Consider the following 22809-nt stretch of genomic DNA (forward strand, 5'->3'; position numbering starts at 1 on the left):
CCAATTGATATTTGCTTGCGGGGCCAAAGGGCTTCCTTTCACACACACACACACACAAAGAGAACCTGAAACCGATTCTGGTGATTCAACGTGTCCATAACTCTCAGCATAAGCATGGCGCTGGCAACTTTTGGCCTAATGGAATATTGTCTCATGTTGGCTAGAGGCAGGAAAGTTCCAAGCTTCGCCAACAAACTCAAAAACAAGGTGCCTCCCAGGGAAACCGGGAAGGCTGCGTTTGGAGAATGCGGGCATCGATCCCGCTACCTCTCGCATGCTAAGCGAGCGCTCTACCACTTGAGCTAATCCCCCTTTGCTCGAGCTTGTTGTTGGCGCAGTGGCTGATCCCCGTCCTCTTATGCGCTGTGCGTAATAGAAGCAGTTTGACCGAATCCACAAGCTGCTCAGGCTGCTAGACACCAGGACATGAGCAGAAGGTGGTTTCCAAAATGACAAGGGGACCATAATTGCATTGGCCGGGAATCGAACCCGGGCCTCCCGCGTGGCAGGCGAGAATTCTACCACTGAACCACCAATGCGCCACGTCTGGTGCACGCCCTCACACCGCCCTCGCACAGCTGGCCTAGGAGAGTCCAGCTTTGGCCCACCACGATTGACTTTTAGATTAGCTTGTGGAAATCAATGGAAACGCCTCGTCCGCTACATTGTTGTGACTTTACCAGATGGAGCCACTCTCTGTGGGAAAGGTAGCAAACTAGATCCACATTTGGTCATGGCTGATCATCATCAACAGCAACAAGAGCAGAGTGGCGCAGCGGAAGCGTGCTGGGCCCATAACCCAGAGGTCGATGGATCGAAACCATCCTCTGCTACGTTGACTTTTCTTATGCCAATTGATATTTGCTTGCGGGGCCAAAGGGCTTCCTTTCACACACACACACACAAAGAGAACCTGAAACCGATTCTGGTGATTCAACGTGTCCATAACTCTCAGCATAAGCATGGCGCTGGCAACTTTTGGCCTAATGGAATATTGTCTCATGTTGGCTAGAGGCAGGAAAGTTCCAAGCTTCGCCAACAAACTCAAAAACAAGGTGCCTCCCAGGGAAACCGGGAAGGCTGCGTTTGGAGAATGCGGGCATCGATCCCGCTACCTCTCGCATGCTAAGCGAGCGCTCTACCACTTGAGCTAATCCCCCTTTGCTCGAGCTTGTTGTTGGCGCAGTGGCTGATCCCCGTCCTCTTATGCGCTGTGCGTAATAGAAGCAGTTTGACCGAATCCACAAGCTGCTCAGGCTGCTAGACACCAGGACATGAGCAGAAGGTGGTTTCCAAAATGACAAGGGGACCATAATTGCATTGGCCGGGAATCGAACCCGGGCCTCCCGCGTGGCAGGCGAGAATTCTACCACTGAACCACCAATGCGCCACGTCTGGTGCACGCCCTCACACCGCCCTCGCACAGCTGGCCTAGGAGAGTCCAGCTTTGGCCCACCACGATTGACTTTTAGATTAGCTTGTGGAAATCAATGGAAACGCCTCGTCCGCTACATTGTTGTGACTTTACCAGATGGAGCCACTCTCTGTGGGAAAGGTAGCAAACTAGATCCACATTTGGTCATGGCTGATCATCATCAACAGCAACAAGAGCAGAGTGGCGCAGCGGAAGCGTGCTGGGCCCATAACCCAGAGGTCGATGGATCGAAACCATCCTCTGCTACGTTGACTTTTCTTATGCCAATTGATATTTGCTTGCGGGGCCAAAGGGCTTCCTTTCACACACACACACACACAAAGAGAACCTGAAACCGATTCTGGTGATTCAACGTGTCCATAACTCTCAGCATAAGCATGGCGCTGGCAACTTTTGGCCTAATGGAATATTGTCTCATGTTGGCTAGAGGCAGGAAAGTTCCAAGCTTCGCCAACAAACTCAAAAACAAGGTGCCTCCCAGGGAAACCGGGAAGGCTGCGTTTGGAGAATGCGGGCATCGATCCCGCTACCTCTCGCATGCTAAGCGAGCGCTCTACCACTTGAGCTAATCCCCCTTTGCTCGAGCTTGTTGTTGGCGCAGTGGCTGATCCCCGTCCTCTTATGCGCTGTGCGTAATAGAAGCAGTTTGACTGAATCCACAAGCTGCTCAGGCTGCTAGACACCAGGACATGAGCAGAAGGTGGTTTCCAAAATGACAAGGGGACCATAATTGCATTGGCCGGGAATCGAACCCGGGCCTCCCGCGTGGCAGGCGAGAATTCTACCACTGAACCACCAATGCGCCACGTCTGGTGCACGCCCTCACACCGCCCTCGCACAGCTGGCCTAGGAGAGTCCAGCTTTGGCCCACCACGATTGACTTTTAGATTAGCTTGTGGAAATCAATGGAAACGCCTCGTCCGCTACATTGTTGTGACTTTACCAGATGGAGCCACTCTCTGTGGGAAAGGTAGCAAACTAGATCCACATTTGGTCATGGCTGATCATCATCAACAGCAACAAGAGCAGAGTGGCGCAGCGGAAGCGTGCTGGGCCCATAACCCAGAGGTCGATGGATCGAAACCATCCTCTGCTACGTTGACTTTTCTTATGCCAATTGATATTTGCTTGCGGGGCCAAAGGGCTTCCTTTCACACACACACACACACAAAGAGAACCTGAAACCGATTCTGGTGATTCAACGTGTCCATAACTCTCAGCATAAGCATGGCGCTGGCAACTTTTGGCCTAATGGAATATTGTCTCATGTTGGCTAGAGGCAGGAAAGTTCCAAGCTTCGCCAACAAACTCAAAAACAAGGTGCCTCCCAGGGAAACCGGGAAGGCTGCGTTTGGAGAATGCGGGCATCGATCCCGCTACCTCTCGCATGCTAAGCGAGCGCTCTACCACTTGAGCTAATCCCCCTTTGCTCGAGCTTGTTGTTGGCGCAGTGGCTGATCCCCGTCCTCTTATGCGCTGTGCGTAATAGAAGCAGTTTGACCGAATCCACAAGCTGCTCAGGCTGCTAGACACCAGGACATGAGCAGAAGGTGGTTTCCAAAATGACAAGGGGACCATAATTGCATTGGCCGGGAATCGAACCCGGGCCTCCCGCGTGGCAGGCGAGAATTCTACCACTGAACCACCAATGCGCCACGTCTGGTGCACGCCCTCACACCGCCCTCGCACAGCTGGCCTAGGAGAGTCCAGCTTTGGCCCACCACGATTGACTTTTAGATTAGCTTGTGGAAATCAATGGAAACGCCTCGTCCGCTACATTGTTGTGACTTTACCAGATGGAGCCACTCTCTGTGGGAAAGGTAGCAAACTAGATCCACATTTGGTCATGGCTGATCATCATCAACAGCAACAAGAGCAGAGTGGCGCAGCGGAAGCGTGCTGGGCCCATAACCCAGAGGTCGATGGATCGAAACCATCCTCTGCTACGTTGACTTTTCTTATGCCAATTGATATTTGCTTGCGGGGCCAAAGGGCTTCCTTTCACACACACACACACAAAGAGAACCTGAAACCGATTCTGGTGATTCAACGTGTCCATAACTCTCAGCATAAGCATGGCGCTGGCAACTTTTGGCCTAATGGAATATTGTCTCATGTTGGCTAGAGGCAGGAAAGTTCCAAGCTTCGCCAACAAACTCAAAAACAAGGTGCCTCCCAGGGAAACCGGGAAGGCTGCGTTTGGAGAATGCGGGCATCGATCCCGCTACCTCTCGCATGCTAAGCGAGCGCTCTACCACTTGAGCTAATCCCCCTTTGCTCGAGCTTGTTGTTGGCGCAGTGGCTGATCCCCGTCCTCTTATGCGCTGTGCGTAATAGAAGCAGTTTGACCGAATCCACAAGCTGCTCAGGCTGCTAGACACCAGGACATGAGCAGAAGGTGGTTTCCAAAATGACAAGGGGACCATAATTGCATTGGCCGGGAATCGAACCCGGGCCTCCCGCGTGGCAGGCGAGAATTCTACCACTGAACCACCAATGCGCCACGTCTGGTGCACGCCCTCACACCGCCCTCGCACAGCCCTCGCACAGCTGGCCTAGGAGAGTCCAGCTTTGGCCCACCACGATTGACTTTTAGATTAGCTTGTGGAAATCAATGGAAACGCCTCGTCCGCTACATTGTTGTGACTTTACCAGATGGAGCCACTCTCTGTGGGAAAGGTAGCAAACTAGATCCACATTTGGTCATGGCTGATCATCATCAAAGCAACAAGAGCAGAGTGGCGCAGCGGAAGCGTGCTGGGCCCATAACCCAGAGGTCGATGGATCGAAACCATCCTCTGCTACGTTGACTTTTCTTATGCCAATTGATATTTGCTTGCGGGGCCAAAGGGCTTCCTTTCACACACACACACACACACACACAAAGAGAACCTGAAACCGATTCTGGTGATTCAACGTGTCCATAACTCTCAGCATAAGCATGGCGCTGGCAACTTTTGGCCTAATGGAATATTGTCTCATGTTGGCTAGAGGCAGGAAAGTTCCAAGCTTCGCCAACAAACTCAAAAACAAGGTGCCTCCCAGGGAAACCGGGAAGGCTGCGTTTGGAGAATGCGGGCATCGATCCCGCTACCTCTCGCATGCTAAGCGAGCGCTCTACCACTTGAGCTAATCCCCCTTTGCTCGAGCTTGTTGTTGGCGCAGTGGCTGATCCCCGTCCTCTTATGCGCTGTGCGTAATAGAAGCAGTTTGACCGAATCCACAAGCTGCTCAGGCTGCTAGACACCAGGACATGAGCAGAAGGTGGTTTCCAAAATGACAAGGGGACCATAATTGCATTGGCCGGGAATCGAACCCGGGCCTCCCGCGTGGCAGGCGAGAATTCTACCACTGAACCACCAATGCGCCACGTCTGGTGCACGCCCTCACACCGCCCTCGCACAGCTGGCCTAGGAGAGTCCAGCTTTGGCCCACCACGATTGACTTTTAGATTAGCTTGTGGAAATCAATGGAAACGCCTCGTCCGCTACATTGTTGTGACTTTACCAGATGGAGCCACTCTCTGTGGGAAAGGTAGCAAACTAGATCCACATTTGGTCATGGCTGATCATCATCAACAACAAGAGCAGAGTGGCGCAGCGGAAGCGTGCTGGGCCCATAACCCAGAGGTCGATGGATCGAAACCATCCTCTGCTACGTTGACTTTTCTTATGCCAATTGATATTTGCTTGCGGGGCCAAAGGGCTTCCTTTCACACACACACACACACACACAAAGAGAACCTGAAACCGATTCTGGTGATTCAACGTGTCCATAACTCTCAGCATAAGCATGGCGCTGGCAACTTTTGGCCTAATGGAATATTGTCTCATGTTGGCTAGAGGCAGGAAAGTTCCAAGCTTCGCCAACAAACTCAAAAACAAGGTGCCTCCCAGGGAAACCGGGAAGGCTGCGTTTGGAGAATGCAGGCATCGATCCCGCTACCTCTCGCATGCTAAGCGAGCGCTCTACCACTTGAGCTAATCCCCCTTTGCTCGAGCTTGTTGTTGGCGCAGTGGCTGATCCCCGTCCTCTTATGCGCTGTGCGTAATAGAAGCAGTTTGACCGAATCCACAAGCTGCTCAGGCTGCTAGACACCAGGACATGAGCAGAAGGTGGTTTCCAAAATGACAAGGGGACCATAATTGCATTGGCCGGGAATCGAACCCGGGCCTCCCGCGTGGCAGGCGAGAATTCTACCACTGAACCACCAATGCGCCACGTCTGGTGCACGCCCTCACACCGCCCTCGCACAGCTGGCCTAGGAGAGTCCAGCTTTGGCCCACCACGATTGACTTTTAGATTAGCTTGTGGAAATCAATGGAAACGCCTCGTCCGCTACATTGTTGTGACTTTACCAGATGGAGCCACTCTCTGTGGGAAAGGTAGCAAACTAGATCCACATTTGGTCATGGCTGATCATCATCAACAGCAACAAGAGCAGAGTGGCGCAGCGGAAGCGTGCTGGGCCCATAACCCAGAGGTCGATGGATCGAAACCATCCTCTGCTACGTTGACTTTTCTTATGCCAATTGATATTTGCTTGCGGGGCCAAAGGGCTTCCTTTCACACACACACACACACAAAGAGAACCTGAAACCGATTCTGGTGATTCAACGTGTCCATAACTCTCAGCATAAGCATGGCGCTGGCAACTTTTGGCCTAATGGAATATTGTCTCATGTTGGCTAGAGGCAGGAAAGTTCCAAGCTTCGCCAACAAACTCAAAAACAAGGTGCCTCCCAGGGAAACCGGGAAGGCTGCGTTTGGAGAATGCGGGCATCGATCCCGCTACCTCTCGCATGCTAAGCGAGCGCTCTACCACTTGAGCTAATCCCCCTTTGCTCGAGCTTGTTGTTGGCGCAGTGGCTGATCCCCGTCCTCTTATGCGCTGTGCGTAATAGAAGCAGTTTGACTGAATCCACAAGCTGCTCAGGCTGCTAGACACCAGGACATGAGCAGAAGGTGGTTTCCAAAATGACAAGGGGACCATAATTGCATTGGCCGGGAATCGAACCCGGGCCTCCCGCGTGGCAGGCGAGAATTCTACCACTGAACCACCAATGCGCCACGTCTGGTGCACGCCCTCACACCGCCCTCGCACAGCTGGCCTAGGAGAGTCCAGCTTTGGCCCACCACGATTGACTTTTAGATTAGCTTGTGGAAATCAATGGAAACGCCTCGTCCGCTACATTGTTGTGACTTTACCAGATGGAGCCACTCTCTGTGGGAAAGGTAGCAAACTAGATCCACATTTGGTCATGGCTGATCATCATCAACAGCAACAAGAGCAGAGTGGCGCAGCGGAAGCGTGCTGGGCCCATAACCCAGAGGTCGATGGATCGAAACCATCCTCTGCTACGTTGACTTTTCTTATGCCAATTGATATTTGCTTGCGGGGCCAAAGGGCTTCCTTTCACACACACACACACACAAAGAGAACCTGAAACCGATTCTGGTGATTCAACGTGTCCATAACTCTCAGCATAAGCATGGCGCTGGCAACTTTTGGCCTAATGGAATATTGTCTCATGTTGGCTAGAGGCAGGAAAGTTCCAAGCTTCGCCAACAAACTCAAAAACAAGGTGCCTCCCAGGGAAACCGGGAAGGCTGCGTTTGGAGAATGCGGGCATCGATCCCGCTACCTCTCGCATGCTAAGCGAGCGCTCTACCACTTGAGCTAATCCCCCTTTGCTCGAGCTTGTTGTTGGCGCAGTGGCTGATCCCCGTCCTCTTATGCGCTGTGCGTAATAGAAGCAGTTTGACCGAATCCACAAGCTGCTCAGGCTGCTAGACACCAGGACATGAGCAGAAGGTGGTTTCCAAAATGACAAGGGGACCATAATTGCATTGGCCGGGAATCGAACCCGGGCCTCCCGCGTGGCAGGCGAGAATTCTACCACTGAACCACCAATGCGCCACGTCTGGTGCACGCCCTCACACCGCCCTCGCACAGCTGGCCTAGGAGAGTCCAGCTTTGGCCCACCACGATTGACTTTTAGATTAGCTTGTGGAAATCAATGGAAACGCCTCGTCCGCTACATTGTTGTGACTTTACCAGATGGAGCCACTCTCTGTGGGAAAGGTAGCAAACTAGATCCACATTTGGTCATGGCTGATCATCATCATCAACAGCAACAAGAGCAGAGTGGCGCAGCGGAAGCGTGCTGGGCCCATAACCCAGAGGTCGATGGATCGAAACCATCCTCTGCTACGTTGACTTTTCTTATGCCAATTGATATTTGCTTGCGGGGCCAAAGGGCTTCCTTTCACACACACACACACAAAGAGAACCTGAAACCGATTCTGGTGATTCAACGTGTCCATAACTCTCAGCATAAGCATGGCGCTGGCAACTTTTGGCCTAATGGAATATTGTCTCATGTTGGCTAGAGGCAGGAAAGTTCCAAGCTTCGCCAACAAACTCAAAAACAAGGTGCCTCCCAGGGAAACCGGGAAGGCTGCGTTTGGAGAATGCGGGCATCGATCCCGCTACCTCTCGCATGCTAAGCGAGCGCTCTACCACTTGAGCTAATCCCCCTTTGCTCGAGCTTGTTGTTGGCGCAGTGGCTGATCCCCGTCGAACCCCGGTCTCCCGCGTGACAGGCGGGGATACTCTCCACTATACTAACGAAGGACCATTGATTCGAGCGCCGCGGTCAATTGTGTCGAAAACGAAAACGCATCTCCCCGGCGGGGATCGAACCCTTGGTCTCGTCTGTGGCAGGAAAGCAGCAGAAATGCATGGTCTGACTCAAAGGAAGGTCCCACTGAGATTTGAACTCAGATTTGAATTCAGAGTCCCGAGTGCTAACCATTACACCATGGAACCGCTGGCACAGCTGCTGTCTCTGTATTCGGATATCCACAACTACTCTGACGTGGAAAATTTGAAGATGGACAGAAACCCTTTAGACTTGGCCTTGATCAGGGTCGGCTATAAGATTAATTTCCAGAATCCCCATGTTGTGCAAATCTGACTAAAAAAAGGCCCTTCTTGAAAAAGCTTTGAGTTGAGGACTTGAGTCGAGCGTAGCCGGTAGGCATGTGCAATTCGTTCTGTTTCTAATTCGTTTTTTACGAAAATTCGGAAATTCGTGAATTACGAATTTTCGTATTTACGAATTTTTTATTTATGAATTTTCGGACTTCCGAAAATTTTGAATTTACGAATTTATGAATTTTCGTATTTCCGAAAATTCGAATTTACGAATTTACGAATTTTCGTATTTCCGTTTTTTTTTACGAATTTCGGAAATTCGGATTTTCGGAAATTCGTAAATCCAAAAAATTTTCGGATTTTAGAATTTTCGAAATTCCGAATTTTTTAATTTTCTAATTTTTCAATTTTCTAATTTTTCGAATTTCGAATTTTCGAATTTCGAATTTTCGAATTTTTCAATTTTCGAATTTTCGAATTTTCGAATTTTTCAATTTTCGAATTTTTCCAATTTCGAATTTTTCAATTTTCGAATTTTTCAATTTTTGATTTTTCAATTTTCGAATTTTCGAATTTTTCAATTTTCGAATTTTCGAATTTTTCAATTTTCGAAATTTTCAATTTTACGAATTTTTCAATTTTCGAATTTTCTAATTTTTCAATTTTCTAATTTTCTAATTTTTCAATTTTCGAATTTTTCAATTTTCTAATTTTCTAATTTTTCAATTTTCGAATTTTTCAATTTTCGAATTTTTCCAATTTCGAATTTTTCAATTTTCGAATTTTCAAATTTTTCAATTTTCGAATTTTTCAATTTTCGAATTTTCGAATTTTTCAATTTTCGAATTTTTCAAATTTCGAATTTTTTCACTTTTCCAATTTCGAATTTTTCAGATTTGGAATTTTTCAAATTTTCGAATTTTCGTATTTCCGAATTTCGAAAAATGTTTCAAATTTCGAATTTTTCAATTTCCGAATTTCTTCACTTTTCCAATTTCGAATTTTTCAGATTTGTAATTTTTCAAATTTTCGAATTTTCGTATTTCCGAATTTCGAAAAATGTTTCAAATTTCGAATTTTTCAATTTCCGAATTTCGACACTTTTCCAATTTCGAATTTTTCAGATTTGGAATTTTTCAAATTTTCGAATTATCGTATTTCCGAATTTCGAAAAATGTTTCAAATTTCAAATTTTTCAATTTCCGAATTTCGATTTTTCGAATTTTAGTATTTCCGAAAAATTCGAAATTTGAAAAATGTGATAATTGAAAAATTTTAACATTTTCGAACTTCATTTTTTTCAATTTTCGAACTTCGATTTTTTTCATTTTTTTTTTTTTAATTTTCGAAATTTCGAATTTTCGAAAAATTCGAAATTTCGAAAAAATTTCTCCATTTTCGAATTTTAACAATCACTTTTCCAGTTTGGAATTTTTCAGAAATTTTGAAATTTGGAATTTTTCAAATTTCGAAAATTCGAAATTCGAAATTTGAAATTTCGAAAATTGAAAAATTCGAAATTCGAAATTTCGAAAATTGAAAAATTCGAAAATTGAAAAATTCGAAAATTGAAAAATTCGAAATTCAAAAATTGAAAAATTCGAAATTCGAAATTTCGAAAATTGAAAAAATCGAAATGTCAAAAATCGAAATTTTTCGAAAATTGAAAAATTCGAAAATTGAAATTTCGAAAATTGAAAAATTTGAAATTTCGAAAATTGAAAAAATTCGAAATTTTAAAATGGAAAAATTCGAAATTCGAAAATTGAAAAATTCGAAATTTCCAAAATTTTAAAAATTCGTAAATTTCCGAAAATTCTTTTTTTTTCCCGTTTCACTTGTTTTTTTTTTCGAAAATTCCGAAAATTCCGAAAATTTCCCGAATTTACGAATTTACGAAAAAAGCAAAAAAACTAAAAAAATATTGAAAAATTTTAACATTTTCGAACTTCATTTTTTTCAATTTTCGAACTTCGATTTTTTTCAATTTTTTTTTTTTAATTTTCGAAATTTCGAATTTTCGAAAAATTCGAAATTTCGAAAAAAAATTCTCCATTTTCGAATTTTAACAATCACTTTTCCAGTTTGGAATTTTTCAGAAATTTCGAAATTTGGAATTTTTCAAATTTCGAAAATTCGAAATTCGAAATTTCGAAAATTGAAAAATTCCAAAATCGAAATTTCGAAAATTGAAAAATTCGAAATTTCGAAAATTGAAAAATTCGAAATTCGAAAATTGAAAAATTCGAAATTCAAAAATTGAAAAATTCGAAATTCGAAATTTCGAAAATTGAAAAAATCGAAATGTCAAAAATCGAAATTTTTCGAAAATTGAAAAATTCGAAAATTGAAATTTCGAAAATTGAAAAATTTGAAATTTCGAAAATTGAAAAAATTCGAAATTTTAAAATGGAAAAATTCGAAATTCGAAAATTGGAAAATTCGAAATTTCCAAAATTTCAAAAATTCGTAAATTTCCGAAAATTCTTTTTTTTTTCCGTTTCATTTGTTTTTTTTTCGTTTCATTCGTTTTTTTCGTTTCATTCGTTTTTTCCGTTTTTTTTTGCTTTTTCGGAAATCCGAAAATTTCCCGAATTTACGAATTTACGAAAAAAGCAAAAAAACTAAAAAAAATTTTTTTTTTCTAAATTTACGAATTTCCGAAAAAATAAAAAAACGAATGAAACAAAAACGGAAACATTTTTTTTTCGAATTTCCCGAATTTACGAATTTACGAAAAAATTTAAAAAACGAAAATAACATAAACGAAAAAAACGAATTTTTTGGCAGTGCACATGTCTACCTATTTCTATAAATAAAGGAGGGAAATTAACCTGGTATAGGGTAGAGTAGAGGTTGGTCAGGCGTACCCCCAAATATTTCTAGCGATTGGATGTTTTACTCTCCAAGCGTCAAACAAGTTATGCGCCCTGACTATCTTTCGGAATGAGGCAGAGGACCGTTGTGTTTGACCAGGGGGGGTTTTGTGTAGTAAGGAAAATCTATCTTTGGAGGAAGACATACATAGGTTAAAGTCCCCTCCAATAATCATGAAGGGTTGGGAGAAGGCAGCGAGCATTTCAATTTTTTTTTCCAGAAACCCAATCTGACCCGAGTTGGGAGCATAAACATTCGCCAAGGTGAACAATGTGTTCATGTGATCACAGTTCAAGAGAATAAAGCGGCCACAAGGATCTAAAAATGAGGATTTGACACGTATGGCAGAGGAGCGTCTGAAAAGAATAGCCACTCCGGCTTTACCAGAGGGATCAGAAGCAATCAATGTGGTAGGGAAGTGTTTAGATGCAAATTTAAATAAACCATCAGCCTTAAAGTGTGTCTCTTGAACCATGATCACATCAGCATTGAAGGACCTGAACTCTTTCAACGCCAACCATCGCCTACGGATGGAGCCCAGGCCCTTAACATTATAAGAAAGTACACTGATAGCCATTGCTAGGCATTGTAAGTATATCTCGCATTACATACAAAAAAAAACATATATTCAGCAGAGACCATGATGTAAAAAAAACTAGTGATTATAGTAACAAATGTAAACAAGAAAAATTGGCACAGGGTAGTGGAAACACAGCCGTGTTTCTGAAAAAAATTGAAAAAAGGAACAAAACTAAAAAAAACATGAGCAATATACGGGAGTCCCGAGGGTGTTTGAAAAAGAAGTCAAAGGTCAGATCGGACCCTAGGGTCTCCTCTATCTGCAAAAAAAAGGTTGTAAAGCATAATAGAAAAAGAGACATCAGGAACGACACCAAAAAAAATAAAAAATACCTTACAGGCATGAAGCCTGAGAGGAATGGGCCTCTCAGGAGGTCACGGTCACACATCAGGACCATGACAGTGACAGAGGGGTGGCATGCCAGCCCATAGGATCACGTGTTTTAGCCTCAGACTATTCCAAGAAAACTGCAAGAAAGAGAACAGTCAAAATAACATTTAACAAGCAATCGTTCAAGGGGTAAAAACCCCAAGCTGCATGGGGCAAGAAAAGTTAAGTCTGGAAATCAGAGCGATCAGGCTCAAAGGTGGGGATCAGGGCCTCCATATGGAAGGACTCCAAAAAGGGAAAAAAAAAAAAGGCAAAATCAGGTGTAACCTTTGGATGACGTAGCCCGTTGAGGAGTGAAGACGGCGTTCCGAGATTTATGGCGAACCGGAGTCCAAATCTTGCCTGGAGTGGAAAGAGGTCTGGATACTGGAGGTTGCGCCTGCAAGTCTTCATCCGGGATGGGAGGGAGACCTAGGTTCTTGATGAAAGAGTCACACTCCTGAAGATCCCTAATGGAGTGCTGCACTCCATCTTTGGTTACTTATAAACTAAACGGAAAGCCCCAACGGTACGGGGTTTGATTCCTGCTGTAGGAGCATTGTGACAGGCTTCAGAGTGCGATGTTTGGCTAGGGTAATAGGAGATAGATTGTTAAAAAGTTGAATCTTCGCACCTTTATATTCAATTCTGGATCTGTTGCGTGTGATAATGGTCAAAGCTTCTTTGCTTTCGTAGAAGTGGAAGCGAACGATGATATCTCTAGGGTTGGCTCCCTGAGGGGGTTTAGGAGGCAACGACCTGTGTGCTCGATCCAGGCGCCAGTCTATATCCGGGATATCGGGTGCGAGATAGATGAAGAGAGCCAGCAGGTAGGGCCGAATTTCCTTATCGGGAATTGACTCAGGGACCCCGCGGATCCGTAGGTTTTGTCGGCGCTCCCTATTCTCGAGATCTTCTTGTTGTATTTGAAGCTGTGTCACAGCGTTTTTAAGGGTAACATTTTCCTCTTCTAGAGCATGGACATATTGGACCATATCATCAAACTTAGTCTCAAGATTATCCGTGCGCTCCCCCAATTGATCTATCTCCCCTCTAAGTTCGTGTACTAATTTGTTTACCTCTTTAGCGATGTTGTTGGTGAGGTTCTGCAGCAGAGTCTGTAACTTGTGGTCAAGCACATTTTCTGTCACTGGCGTCGACATTGCTGGCAGGGTAGAGGCTGGTGGCTGGGATGCAGGCTGATCAGCAAGGAGAGAAGGATCAACCACCGAGGGCACGTCAGGCGGGTCTGTGGCGCCAGTTATAGAGCTTGGGGCCGGGGAGTGAGGCCTAAGCACAAAGTGGTCCATGAGAGGGGAGGGCTGAAATGCGGTCTGCGGCGTGGTTTTTTTGTAAATGCGCCGCTGATCCCCGACCTTCCCCATACAAAAAGTCCGTCAGGCAATTGGGCAGTGCTTGGAGCTATTGGAACGGCCCCCGGAGCTGAAGAAGCTAGCGGAGTGGAGCGGGAGCCACGGAAAGACAAAGTTAGGCCAAGGTTCCGGTTTCAAACATATTCACGGGCCTTACATGCTCACCCCCCCCCCCCGATACTTTAGGCTTCTGTTAGTTGCATTAGTCAGTTAAGAGCATAACTTCCCAAAAAGCTGCATGAAATTAATGGTAAATGTTCTGGTCTAGAACATGCAGCACTAGTCTAGGGAGTAGTCAATGTTTAATGCTGAGGGGGGGATTCAGGTGTCCAGGACAGCAGGCTCAGATACAGGTGAAAGGCTTGGGTGTACCAAGATGGCCGCCGGCCTCCAGGACTAGGCCGAAGCCGCGGTCTCGCCTAAATCCGCCGCCCGGCGGGGGTAAATTCGACCGTGGGGTCTCCAAGCCAAACCTCCGCAGTATGCTGGGGGGCACGAGCCAGACCCGGGGGGGGGGGGGCGAGGAGGCCAATGGGAGGTCCAGGGATCGTCAGGTAGATAGGAAGGCTCTCACCTGGAATCATGTAGCGCCGTCACCCGATCCGCGTCCACAGCAGGCCCAGGGCATAGATCACCTCTCCTTATACCTATGAGGCCTCCGGTGTATCACGGGGTGCCGCTGCTTGGCCCGTGGAGCACAGTAGGCGAGCGTGGAGGCCTCGGATGTCCGTTAGGCCCCAAGATGGCAGCGGCTCGGACGTGTACGGATCCGACTGTGGGCCGTGAAAAAGGGTGGATGGCCGGCTGGGCACTTCAATATCACCCGGGAAGAACTCCTGGGGTGTTCAGGGATCAGGATGGGAGTCCAGGTGGAGATGCGCGGGGTCTTTAGCCCGGGATGGCAGCGGATACACGCCGGGTAAGCGGAGCTCCACTAGCACACGTCTATCTCCATTCACTGCCAGGACACGCCTTGCCAATCGGTATTTGCTTGCGAGGCCAAAGGGCTTTCTTCCACACACACACACAAAGAGAACCTGAACCTGATTCTGGTGATTAAACGTGTCCAAAACTCTCAGCATAAGGATGGCGCTGGCAACTTTTGGGCTAATGGAATATTGTCTCGTGTTTCCTAGAGGCAGGAAAGTTCCAAGCTTCGACAACAAACTCAAAAGCAAGGTGCCTCCCAGGGAAACCGGGAAGGCTGCATATGGAGAATGCGGGCATCGATCCCGCTACCTCTCGCATGCTAAGCGAGCGCTCTACCACTTGAGCAAATCCCCCTTTGCTCTTGCTCCTTGTTGGCGCAGTGGCTGATCCCCGTCCTCTTATGCACTGTGCGTAATAGAGGCAGTTTGACTGAATCCACAACCTGCTCAGGCTGCTAGACACCAGGAACAGGGTGGTTTCCAAAAACACAAGGAGACCATAATTGCATTGGTCGGGAATCAAACCCAGACCTCCCACGTGGCAGGCGAGAATTCTACCACTGAACCACCAATGCGCCACGTCTGGTACACGCCCCACACCGCCCTCGCTCAGCTGGCCTAGGAGAGTCCAGCTTTGGCCCACCACGATGGACTTTTAGATTAGCTTGTTGAAATCAATGGAAACGCCTCGTCCGCTACATTGTTGTGACTTTATGAGATGGAGCCACTCTCCGTGGGAAAGGTAGTAAACTAGATCCACATTTGGTCGTGGCTGAACCTCAACAACAAGAGCAGAGTGGCGCAGCGGAAGCGTGCTGGGCCCATAACCTAGAGGTTGATGGATTGAAACCATCCTCTGCTACATTGTCTTTTCTTATGCCAATCGATATTTGCTTGCGAGGCCAAAGGGCTTTTTTCCACACACACACAAAGAGAACCTGAACCTGATTCTGGTGATTAAACGTGTCCAAAACTCTCAGCATAAGGATGGCGCTGGCAACTTTTGGGCTAATGGAATATTGTCTCGTGTTTCATAGAGGCAAGAAAGTTCCAAGCTTCGACAACAAACTCAAAAGCAAGGTGCCTCGCAGGGAAACCGGGAAGGCTGCATTTGGAGAATGCGGGCATCGATCCCGCTACCTCTCGCATGCTAAGCAAGCACCCTACCACTTGAGCTAATCCCCCTTTGCTCATGCATGTTGTTGGCGCAGTGGCTGATCCCTGTCCTCTTATGCGCTGTGCTTAATAGAGGCAGTTTGACTGAATCCACAACCTGCTCAGGCTGCTAGACACCAGGACATCAGCACAAGGTGGTTTCCAAAAACACAAGGAGACCATAATTGCATTGGCCGGGAATCGAACCCGGGCCTCCCGCGTGGCAGGTGAGAATTCTACCACTGAAACACCAATGCGCCAGGTCTGGTGCATGCCCCCACACCGCCCTCGCTCAGCTGGCTTAGGAGAGTCCAGCTTTGGCCCACCACGATTGACTTTTAGATTAGCTTGTTGAAATCAATGGAAACGCCTCGTCCGCTACATTGCTGTGACTTTACGAGATGGAGCCACTCTCCGTGGGAAAGGTAGCAAACTAGTTCCACATTTGGTCGTAGTGAAGGGAGTAACCGCTCCAGGTGGGTGTGTTGAGAAGATAAGCAACAGCTCAGGAAATCAAGGGTGCTGGCAATGCACAAAGCAATTGATATGAGGAAAGACGGTATGGACAGCCACACTCCAGATAAACCATAAGGTTGTCTTTATTGTAAAAAAGGATAAAAATGCATTACAAAACAAGCAGAACTCAAGGAAAACAGCCTCAGCGTTTCACACTCCAATTAGTGCTTAGTCATGGCGAATCTCCCCTATGGGAGGAGGATGTCGTCTATGCTCTGGACAGACCAGAGATGGTATTGGGTTTTTTTTCCCGATTATAATTCTTTTTTTATTTTAAAACAAATCAGTACAACACATATATATAAAAAAAATAAAAATAATACATAACAGAACATTATTACAAAACAACAGTCACGGTCCATCGTATTATTATACATCCCCTTTTACCTTGTTGTTAAAATCAAACATATATCTCCTTCTTACGTATCTCTCCCCTTTCCAACCATCCCTGAGAGAGAAAGAAGAAGAAAGGGAGAAAAAAAAAGAAAAAGAAGAAAAATGAAAAAAAAAAAGACAAAAAAAAACCACCCTACTTCCCTCTCCTCTGACCCTTCTCCATATTCCTGTGGTTTCTCATTAAATCCCACATATACCCAATCCAAGTTCCCGGGCTCCTTCTATACCATTCAGCCTTATCCTCCTTAGCCTTCACCCCTGTAGTCCATATAGGACTTTTCAGGGAGTCCAAGTTCTTAAATATTTTCCCCTTTTATATTGTGTTGTCAGAACTAACTCTTCTAATTTGCTTATTTCCTTAACTTTACATATCCACATCTCCGCTGTTGGTGGAACTGGTGACTTCCACCTCTTGAGAGATGGTATTATGGGCTCGCTACATAGACAACATCCTCCTCCTATGGCAGGGAGACCTCACCTCTCTCAATGATTTCATGACCACCCTAAATCATAATAACAGAGGAATCAAACTCAGTTATGAGGCCAGTACAACCTCCATACATTTTTTTAGATTTGGAAATATCTGTCATTAACCAGCAGTTGGTCACTAAAACATTCTTCAAACCTACAGACCACAATGATTAAATTCCAGTGGACAGTTTCCACCATTCTACTTGGTTGAAGTTAGTTCCATGTGGCCAACTGTTGCGTATTAGACGCAATTGTACAGATTTGACGGTTTTCCAAGATCAAGCTAATATCCTTAAAAATCGTTTTATAGACAAAGGTTACAATTCTCAAAGTATTGATGAAGAAATTAAGAAAGTTTCCCTAATAGATAGGAATTCCCTACTGTTGGAACGTACTCAGCAAACATCCGACAATAAGTTCAAGTGGTCCCTTATTACATCATTTTCAACTCAACATAAACAAATTAAGGACATTTTAGGAGACACTGGAAAGTGCTTAAAAGTGATCGAGTTTTAGGCCATGTCCTCCCAGACACTGCAGGAGTTATTTTTAGGGGTGCACAATCGTTGGGTGGTTTCATTGCCACAAATGTAATAGATGCACCTGTTCAGCCAGTTTTTTTCAACCATATGAAAGGCTATTACCCTTGTAGAAAATGTAATGTATGCCTACACAACACATGTGGTCGAAGAAAATCTGAATCGTTTGAGTCTATCAGCACTGGTCGACAATACCAAATGAAACATTTCACGACTTGCTACACACGATACATTGTGTATCTGATTACATGTTCTTGTCATAAGCAATATGTAGGGTGTTCTATACGTAGGTTCTCGGTGCGAATTAACGAAAAGGGCTCACCAATCACAGTGTGCCCAGACACTATCTTCACTATCACAATCAAAATCCACTTTCAGGTTATTGACAAATTTTTCCCTCATTGGAGAGGTGACTCTAGGCACAGAGGAGTCTCTAAACTTGAGACCTTCTGGATATGCCAACTCAAAACTTATACACCACATGGAATGAACGTGGATTGGGACATTAATGCTTTCATTCACCAAGCATGAGTGTCCCTCTCCCGTTCTTCCTTTTCATTTGTTCCCTTTTTGTTTTCATTACGCCAATTTTTCCCTTGTTCTCTGGATATTTATTTTTTATTTTATTTATTTTTTATAAATTTTTGTGATACTATGTTGTATAATTTAAGTCATTCGATGAGTAGTCTGAACGATTTCAGTCTTAGTATATGAATGCGATTTACATTTGCATATTTATATTCTGATGTGCATTTATATCTATGTCTTTATATCATTATGTTTACCAGCCCTTGCGGTGATTCGTTTTCACAATATTGCCCCATTTGTGGCCTGCTGACCATTGTCAGGGAGTATTCAGAGCATACGGTATGGGCTGGTCAGGAGGTGACGGTCCGTGTATTTACATGTTGTACTGACATCCCCTTTGATTAGTTCCCCGCCCCACTCGAGGCTGTATTGCAATGATGACACGCCTCCTTGTTCATTCAGTGGCCAATGGGTTTCGATCCTCGCAGTCTCCACTTTTGTTTTACACTGCGAGGTCATGTGATCGATTTCCGCAGATAGTTTCATTCCATTACCATGGTGATGTCCTGCTCTGTATATGAGACGGCTTGTCTCCAGAGTGAGGCTTGGTTCTCTTTAGAGGATGCCGTCGGTCATGTGACCGCAGACGTAAGATCACTCCCCCTCCCACAGACCAGTTCCTCCTATAGCCACGCAGGTAAACATACACTGCGGGCTCATGTCGCTCCCCATAGCAAAGTTTGGTCTTCCACCTTTGTCGCATATTAAATTAACATAGCGGTGCATTCATTTGACACCCCTCCACTCGCTTTTTATTGGCTGCGTCTACCTGACGTTATTAGCCACCCTCCCTCTCTGGTGTTATGATTGGCTGATGACACTGAGGCTTGAGGTGCAAACCACTTTCCACTTCCTGAGATTAAACACAGCCTTTTTCAATCATTTGTTACATTTATAAGCGCAGCGTTTGTAGGCACAGTTACACCCCAGTTGAAGTTCAATAGAACAAAACATGTCGGGTTTCTCTGCCTACTATTGCGCTTAACCATTTTTTAAACTTTGTGATCACATTTTATCTATTGTACACACCGGAGGGTGTTTTGTTTTACAATCTCCTTTTTATTAAATCATTTTTGATCTATGCCATGAGGAGGCTTCCTCTTCTTTTTTTTTCCTTTTTGATCTACATGTTCACATCTTGGTCGCCATCCATGTGAGGGGCCACTACATCAACTTTCTGCTTCATCACGGACTCACCTCCCTGCACAACGGGCCACTGACTGCATTGCCTTCTGGAAATCCTTGACCAGCCGTTCGTTGGAGGGATCGTCTTTAGAAGCAGACACTACCCTTATGCTGTTTTGACTCACCACTGCTGTGGGGGAGTCCACATCTCATGGTAAGGGTACCCATCTTCTTCTCCTTGGTGGCGGTTTTCTTCATTTCATTCAAGTGGTGATATTATCTGCATAACGCCAGGATTTATACCAGTTTTTTGGCCCAGTGGACTATAACACTGATTGTTCATCATGTTATGCACATGACACTGATTTCATGATCATTCATATCCCTGCACGTTTGTGTGACCTCTGTTGAGACAGAGTTCCCATGCTTTGGAATTGTTTGTTGCAAAGACATTTTTTTTAATTATGCTATATTTGCTATTAGCATTTACCCACATGCATTGGTGATATTTTCATGTATATTCACTATTTTTTATATTCCACATTTTATCCAGCTTGTTTTTTATCACTTTGGTTTACTATTAGCGCTGCACTTGTTCTTTTTCCCATACCTTATCACAAATTTTCAGTATGTTGGTGCCGGCAGTTTTTTTGTTAATTTCACTATTTTCAGCAGCGCAGTACTATACTCTTTTTTTCAATTGAGCCTATAGCCCTAACCTCCCAGTGTAAGCTATGGTCTGCTCTCACCAGCTTACCTGAGAGGCACCGGAGCCTGTCGAACCGGAGTCTGATTGTGCCGCTGCACCCTCCATGGTCCCTTGGTGGTAGCACAGTCTCTCTGGCCTTATTCACCGACTCTGCGTCCCTGTTGATCACCGCCGCGTCACAGGAAACCGGAACGTTGTTTCACGGCGCCCCTGGATGACGCAATTCCACTGGAAGCCTTGTCACTTCCTCTCAGTGGAATGCAGAACCACTACCCGGAAGTCCTTTGACAACCGCGCGGCTGATTCAGTGTCTCTCACCTCCTCACCGCCAGCCAAACTTAGGGTAAACACTGTAGAGCGGGATCTGCAGCCATCCAGGGTCCTGCTCTCTCTGAGCAATAACGGCAGCAGTGACTTAGCCACCTTCTTATTCCCATAGGACAGAGGGGTGCTGCAGGGGAACAAGGTTCACCCAGGGGCTCTCCCAGGACAGCCCTGAGATAAGAAGCTTCCCAACACTCTTCCTTCATGTACTCCTTCCCGTCCGGCTGGAAACACAAAAAACTGAGGAGGAGGCCTGGAGGACAACCTTTTATGATTTGGGCACATGTGTTTCCTGTCCCGGAGGGAGGAGCCATACATCTCAGAGGCTGTCCTGGAAGACGAAAGGGGAAAAGGGGAAAAACCTGTAGGTGATTGCTTCGTTACTAGAATAGGAGCAAGTCCCACACACTTTTCTCATTAGTATAGTGGTGAGTATCCCCACCATAAAACTTTGCACGCTAAGGCTGGGTTCACACTGGTACGACAGTCGTACCACTTTGGATTCGACTTTGCCCTGCGACTTGAAGTCCGACATGCGTCCGACTTCAATGAACAGGGATCCGACTTTGATACCCAACAATACCAGGCGCTGTGTCTGGTATGAATCTTTAGCATTACAAGCACTTTGACACCTCCCCTGCGGTGCACACGCCCAGGATCAGCCCTGCAGCCAGGATATCACTCAGCACTTGCGGGTGTCAGGGATCCGCAGCTGAAATGCAGGAGACTTGGGGTGATTGTATTAGGGTACATATGAAACTATTGTTTTTTAAGTTCCCTAATAACACTCCAATGCATCGAGGAGGTGCTGTGAGCTGTAGTGGCATTTTGCGCAGTTTTCCGGATCGGTGTCCAATGGTGACAGCTTCGGGAACCGTACCCGGAACTCACCAGAAAAGACACAGGACGGGCCTCTTATGTTGCTCCAGTCCATGGATTCTATGTTAGGTGTCCAACTTGGCATTCATGGCATTGAAACCACCTGGGGCTTCCAGTCAAAGGGCTACCAAGGGTTCCCTTAAAGTGCAAATCGTATAAAACCTTTCCTGTACACTGCCCTGTGGAACACATACTGTATGGCGACTGGCAGTACCTTGAAAAAGTGGATGCTGCACCTAAGCTCTTGGCTCAACAATAACTTATAGCAAATTCATGTGTAGCACACCCACTAAGGAACCACAAGTGAAATGGGATCCCCACCCTGCAAAGCCAGGCACACTGCATCTTTACAGGCACACTTGAGTCACAAAACAGTCCAGTGCTTTGTTTTTTTGTGTCGCAAAGTCCAGTGGCCAGCTTATATTCCCCTGGCTACTGATCCCAGCACCACTGCTTCAGGCACTGCCAATCCACCTGGCTGCAGCTGCCCCTTTCACTAGCCCTCCTGGCTACCTTTACACAGTCCTCCCAGACTGACAATCTTCCCAGTCCTCCCAGACTGCCCCCTCACGAGCCCACCCAGCTGACTTCTCCTGGACAACTCCTGGACATGCTGACCTGCTCTTGCTGTCCCTACACTTGCTCACGTGCCTCCAGGAAGGATTTCTCAGTGTGTTGTAGAGGATCCCTCCAGCATCCGAGCCCCAGGACCGAGGTTATCCTCCCCCCAAGACTAGGGGGAACCCACAAGGGCCACCAACAACCTGTTCATCACTTCTTCTCCATCTTCCACCTGACTGCCCCTGCTGGCCATACCAAGGATGCTGCCTGTTGAGTCATCAAGCCTCCCTGAGTCACTCAACTCTGACCCAGATTCAACCCCATCCTGGGCAGAATAAGTCAGACAAGACCCCCGGAGCTGCCTAATAAATTACTTTAAAAACCTGTGTAGTGTGTTTTATTTTTCACACTTTTTTCCAGGTGAATGGGTAGGGGGTAAAATGCTTGCTCGTCGCCACCCCCTTTCCTGACTGGCCAAGCTGCGTGCTCGGATAATGGTCTGGTATGGACTTTGGGGGGACCCACATGCTGTATTTTCAGCATAGGGGGTTCCCCTTAAAATCAATACCAGACCGAAGGGCCTGGTATGCTCTTAGAGGGGGGACCCATGCTGTTTTTTTTTCAATTTGGAGTATGGAGTCCTCCCTCAAGATCATCAGAGTACAAGTTGCATGGCAAAGTCGGATCAGGCAAGACGGTGATCCGACTTTGATCCGACTTCAGTGATATTCAATGGACTGAAGTAGGATCAAGGTCGGACCAAAGTAGTACAGGGAGCATTTTCGAAGTCGGATCGACTTGTGTCAGACCAGTTAAGACGGCTCCCATAGGGAAACATTGATTTTCACACATCATGCGACATGAGCTCCCAATGTCAGAGTGTTTGACGTACCAGTGTGAACCCAGCCTAAGGGCCTTTTCACAAGAGAGATCGGATCAGGTCCACCTGTTAGTTTTCAGGTGCACCTGATTAGAAGGTCAATGTATTCCTATGCACCAGTGGATATAAACGGACTTGCATCTATTTACACCCTTCTACCTCT

General features: G+C 46.1%; 29 non-coding genes across 29 annotated transcripts; 9 read left to right on the forward strand and 20 right to left on the reverse strand.

The window, feature by feature from the left end:
* Positions 1-239: 239 nt before the first annotated feature.
* TRNAA-AGC lies at positions 240-312 on the reverse strand. The gene has a single exon. It is a non-coding gene; the product is annotated as a tRNA-Ala (tRNA).
* A 156-nt stretch (positions 313-468) lies between these two features.
* TRNAG-GCC lies at positions 469-539 on the reverse strand. Its single transcript has one exon. It is a non-coding gene; the product is annotated as a tRNA-Gly (tRNA).
* A 222-nt stretch (positions 540-761) lies between these two features.
* Positions 762-833, forward strand: TRNAM-CAU. Its single transcript has one exon. It is a non-coding gene; the product is annotated as a tRNA-Met (tRNA).
* Positions 834-1087: 254 nt separating this feature from the next.
* Positions 1088-1160, reverse strand: TRNAA-AGC. The gene has a single exon. It is a non-coding gene; the product is annotated as a tRNA-Ala (tRNA).
* Positions 1161-1316: 156 nt separating this feature from the next.
* Positions 1317-1387, reverse strand: TRNAG-GCC. The gene has a single exon. It is a non-coding gene; the product is annotated as a tRNA-Gly (tRNA).
* A 222-nt stretch (positions 1388-1609) lies between these two features.
* TRNAM-CAU lies at positions 1610-1681 on the forward strand. Its single transcript has one exon. It is a non-coding gene; the product is annotated as a tRNA-Met (tRNA).
* Positions 1682-1937: 256 nt separating this feature from the next.
* TRNAA-AGC lies at positions 1938-2010 on the reverse strand. The gene has a single exon. It is a non-coding gene; the product is annotated as a tRNA-Ala (tRNA).
* A 156-nt stretch (positions 2011-2166) lies between these two features.
* Positions 2167-2237, reverse strand: TRNAG-GCC. The gene has a single exon. It is a non-coding gene; the product is annotated as a tRNA-Gly (tRNA).
* Positions 2238-2459: 222 nt separating this feature from the next.
* Positions 2460-2531, forward strand: TRNAM-CAU. Its single transcript has one exon. It is a non-coding gene; the product is annotated as a tRNA-Met (tRNA).
* Positions 2532-2787: 256 nt separating this feature from the next.
* On the reverse strand, positions 2788-2860 carry TRNAA-AGC. Its single transcript has one exon. It is a non-coding gene; the product is annotated as a tRNA-Ala (tRNA).
* Positions 2861-3016: 156 nt separating this feature from the next.
* TRNAG-GCC lies at positions 3017-3087 on the reverse strand. Its single transcript has one exon. It is a non-coding gene; the product is annotated as a tRNA-Gly (tRNA).
* Positions 3088-3309: 222 nt separating this feature from the next.
* Positions 3310-3381, forward strand: TRNAM-CAU. The gene has a single exon. It is a non-coding gene; the product is annotated as a tRNA-Met (tRNA).
* A 254-nt stretch (positions 3382-3635) lies between these two features.
* TRNAA-AGC lies at positions 3636-3708 on the reverse strand. The gene has a single exon. It is a non-coding gene; the product is annotated as a tRNA-Ala (tRNA).
* Positions 3709-3864: 156 nt separating this feature from the next.
* On the reverse strand, positions 3865-3935 carry TRNAG-GCC. Its single transcript has one exon. It is a non-coding gene; the product is annotated as a tRNA-Gly (tRNA).
* Positions 3936-4167: 232 nt separating this feature from the next.
* On the forward strand, positions 4168-4239 carry TRNAM-CAU. The gene has a single exon. It is a non-coding gene; the product is annotated as a tRNA-Met (tRNA).
* A 262-nt stretch (positions 4240-4501) lies between these two features.
* Positions 4502-4574, reverse strand: TRNAA-AGC. Its single transcript has one exon. It is a non-coding gene; the product is annotated as a tRNA-Ala (tRNA).
* A 156-nt stretch (positions 4575-4730) lies between these two features.
* TRNAG-GCC lies at positions 4731-4801 on the reverse strand. Its single transcript has one exon. It is a non-coding gene; the product is annotated as a tRNA-Gly (tRNA).
* A 219-nt stretch (positions 4802-5020) lies between these two features.
* Positions 5021-5092, forward strand: TRNAM-CAU. Its single transcript has one exon. It is a non-coding gene; the product is annotated as a tRNA-Met (tRNA).
* A 489-nt stretch (positions 5093-5581) lies between these two features.
* TRNAG-GCC lies at positions 5582-5652 on the reverse strand. Its single transcript has one exon. It is a non-coding gene; the product is annotated as a tRNA-Gly (tRNA).
* Positions 5653-5874: 222 nt separating this feature from the next.
* Positions 5875-5946, forward strand: TRNAM-CAU. Its single transcript has one exon. It is a non-coding gene; the product is annotated as a tRNA-Met (tRNA).
* A 256-nt stretch (positions 5947-6202) lies between these two features.
* Positions 6203-6275, reverse strand: TRNAA-AGC. Its single transcript has one exon. It is a non-coding gene; the product is annotated as a tRNA-Ala (tRNA).
* A 156-nt stretch (positions 6276-6431) lies between these two features.
* TRNAG-GCC lies at positions 6432-6502 on the reverse strand. The gene has a single exon. It is a non-coding gene; the product is annotated as a tRNA-Gly (tRNA).
* A 222-nt stretch (positions 6503-6724) lies between these two features.
* On the forward strand, positions 6725-6796 carry TRNAM-CAU. Its single transcript has one exon. It is a non-coding gene; the product is annotated as a tRNA-Met (tRNA).
* A 256-nt stretch (positions 6797-7052) lies between these two features.
* Positions 7053-7125, reverse strand: TRNAA-AGC. The gene has a single exon. It is a non-coding gene; the product is annotated as a tRNA-Ala (tRNA).
* A 156-nt stretch (positions 7126-7281) lies between these two features.
* On the reverse strand, positions 7282-7352 carry TRNAG-GCC. Its single transcript has one exon. It is a non-coding gene; the product is annotated as a tRNA-Gly (tRNA).
* Positions 7353-7577: 225 nt separating this feature from the next.
* TRNAM-CAU lies at positions 7578-7649 on the forward strand. The gene has a single exon. It is a non-coding gene; the product is annotated as a tRNA-Met (tRNA).
* Positions 7650-7903: 254 nt separating this feature from the next.
* TRNAA-AGC lies at positions 7904-7976 on the reverse strand. The gene has a single exon. It is a non-coding gene; the product is annotated as a tRNA-Ala (tRNA).
* A 7031-nt stretch (positions 7977-15007) lies between these two features.
* TRNAG-GCC lies at positions 15008-15078 on the reverse strand. Its single transcript has one exon. It is a non-coding gene; the product is annotated as a tRNA-Gly (tRNA).
* A 766-nt stretch (positions 15079-15844) lies between these two features.
* Positions 15845-15915, reverse strand: TRNAG-GCC. The gene has a single exon. It is a non-coding gene; the product is annotated as a tRNA-Gly (tRNA).
* Positions 15916-22809: the final 6894 nt, after the last annotated feature.

Source organism: Rana temporaria, chromosome 4, assembly GCF_905171775.1.
Source record: "Rana temporaria chromosome 4, aRanTem1.1, whole genome shotgun sequence".
Lineage (NCBI taxonomy): Eukaryota > Metazoa > Chordata > Amphibia > Anura > Ranidae > Rana > Rana temporaria.